Source organism: Orycteropus afer, unplaced genomic scaffold (assembly GCF_000298275.1).
Source record: "Orycteropus afer afer isolate SDZICR_OR568_19922 unplaced genomic scaffold, OryAfe1.0 scaffold00489, whole genome shotgun sequence".
Classification (NCBI taxonomy): domain Eukaryota; kingdom Metazoa; phylum Chordata; class Mammalia; order Tubulidentata; family Orycteropodidae; genus Orycteropus; species Orycteropus afer.
Window position 1 is genome coordinate 98,871 of NW_006922076.1, and position 2,433 is coordinate 101,303.

The 2,433-nt window shown below is 55.5% G+C and overlaps 1 non-coding gene across 1 annotated transcript; it reads left to right on the plus strand.

Annotated features, from left to right (window-relative positions):
- The first annotated feature begins 243 nt into the window (after positions 1 to 243).
- On the plus strand, positions 244 to 350 carry LOC122151496. Its single transcript, XR_006164177.1, has one exon. It is a non-coding gene; the product is annotated as a U6 spliceosomal RNA (small nuclear RNA).
- Positions 351 to 2,433: the final 2,083 nt, after the last annotated feature.

Genomic DNA, 2,433 nt, shown 5'->3' on the forward strand with positions numbered 1-2,433 from the left:
TGTGAAAACATCAACACAAGGTGTTTTTTATCTTTTATGATTTCTCATCCACAAAAACACTGGAAGTCCCTTGGTTGTTAAGAAACTCAAATACTGTCTGTCAGGAAACCAACACGGCCCAGGCATTTCTGTGCGTTGAGTGGAGAGCTTGCTCATGTAATTTACGAGTCACTAAAAGGTGACGGAGGGGTCGCTGTGAGTCAGGTCCGACTTGACGGCACATAACAACAAAAGGTGAGGGGCGTGCTCGCTTTGGCAGCACATATACTAAAATTGGAACGATACAGAGAAGATTAGCATGGCCCCTGCGCAAGGATGACACGCAAATTCGTGAAGCGTTCCGTATTTTTTAAATCTTCACCCAAATCCTAATAAAAAAATTTAAAAAAAAAAAGGTGAGGGGCTCTTAGCTGACTGATCCGTCCCCAAGGCAAAGCCAGACACCAACAGGTCCACCCCAAAGATGCCGATTTGCCATTGAAGCAATAAAATAAAATAAAACCAGCCACAGGCATGTATTGCTACACAGCTCTACCTACTAATGCTGTCACACCTCCACCTTCGCTCTCACGGGCAGGAAAGACTGGCCACCAGGGCGTGACAAACAGCCCCGACCTGTCCTCCTCGCCCACCTCCAGGTACAGGTCAGCCAGGTGCTGTGGGTGAACTCACGACTCCTAGAAATGCCGGGTAGTTCCTGCTCAGAGGGAGCCTGGCGAGGGGATGTGGGCGCAGCCCTGGTCCCATGTGCAGTGTTCTTTGCTGTCCACCATCAGCCCAGTGTCCTTGTGGGTGCTGGGGGCTGTGAGCATCTAAGAGGGGAGAGAGCCGGGACCCCTGCCCACCCATCACGTCCTCAGTGGCAGGTGCCTGGCGGGGGCTGTCCCGTCTGCACACTCCTTGTCACTGCTCCTCCCCGCATGGCCCAAGTCCAGTCTCCTCTCTCTTGTGGCTCCAGGACGCTGGTCCGACCCCACGAGGGCTCCCCTGGCCCCAAGCTGTGGTTGGGTTTGGTGAAAGGAGGCACCAGCAGGAGAAGAGAGGGTTGGGGGAGAGGGCCCAGGGGTCCGGATATTAGTAGGCACACCTCGGAGACAATGCGGGGACGGCTCCAAAGCACCGTGATAAGGGAGTCATACAAACGTGTGCCGAGTCAGTGCAACAGTGTGATGAGAGCGTGTGAAAATGTGACACAGAGACACGCAGTGAGCACGCGCTGTTGCGAGAGTGATGCGGACGGACTGGTCGCTCCCATTTGTGAAAGACGCGGCGCCGGCCGTAAAGCGCGCGGCGCCGTAAAGCGCGCGGCGCCGTAAAGCCATAAAGCGCGTGCGCTTTATGCCGCGTCTGCACTCTGTCCCTCCCAGCTTCGACTGCTCTGGCAGTGGCCCCAACCCTGTCCCGCCGCTTCTGTCTGCTGCGGCTCCTGTCCTAGGTTCCCTCCGGCGCTCGCCCGTGTTTGCCTCACCATCCGCCGTGGGCCCTTTAACTCGACCCAACCAATCAGTGGCTGTTGGGCTGTGTCCTGTCCGCCCCCTGGCGACCCCGCGTGTGTCACAGCAGGGTTTCCAGTGACTGCGATCCTACGGAAGTGGATCACCAGGCCTTTTCTGCGGGCACCTCTGGACGGCCAACCTTCCAGTCAGCAGCCGCTGGGTTAGCTGTTTGCACGGCCCGGGGACCCCCACCTGTCACACCTGGATCACTAGTCCCACCGTGAACTCGCTCCAGGTAAACCGCTGGGCTGCTGTTGGCTTCCTGCAGGTCCCCTGCCCGGACACCTTCTCCTTCCAGGCCAAGCTGCTTTCCTCGGCCCCACACGAGTGTGCTCAGTGTCCACGGCTGGCACCTTCCAGTCCCCAGTGACGCTTACGAAGCACCTGAGAAACCAGCAAACGTGCTGTCCCCGACTGAACAGGAGGAAACGGGGACTTTTCTTTTTTAAGGAAGAAAACTATTGTGCATGATACCGGGATGGTGGCACATGCCATGATGGATTTGTCAAAACCCACAGGACAGTGCAACACCAGCAGTGAGCCTCTATAGATAAAGACCTTGGGTTCAGTACCGTGGTATCAGGATTGACTCTTTGGTCGTAAGGAATGTATCACACTGATGCAGGATGTTAGTGGGAGAGATTGCATGCCAAGGGGAGAGAGGGGCTTATGGGAACTCTCTGAACTTTCTAGGCAATTTTTCTGTAAACTTAAAGCTGTTTTAAAAAGTAAACCCAAACCCGCTTGTCACAGAGTTGGCTGTGATGTGTGCCACCCCCCGTGTGAGAGGAGACCTGCCCCAGCTCCACAGCGTTTCCGGGCCTGACCTTCCAGCAGCGGGTGGGCAGGACTCTCTTCTGAGGCAGTTCTGGGAGGGAACCTGCAGTGTAGTAAATTACTTAGTGTGGCTTTTCTACCCATAAGTCTTTGTAAACTC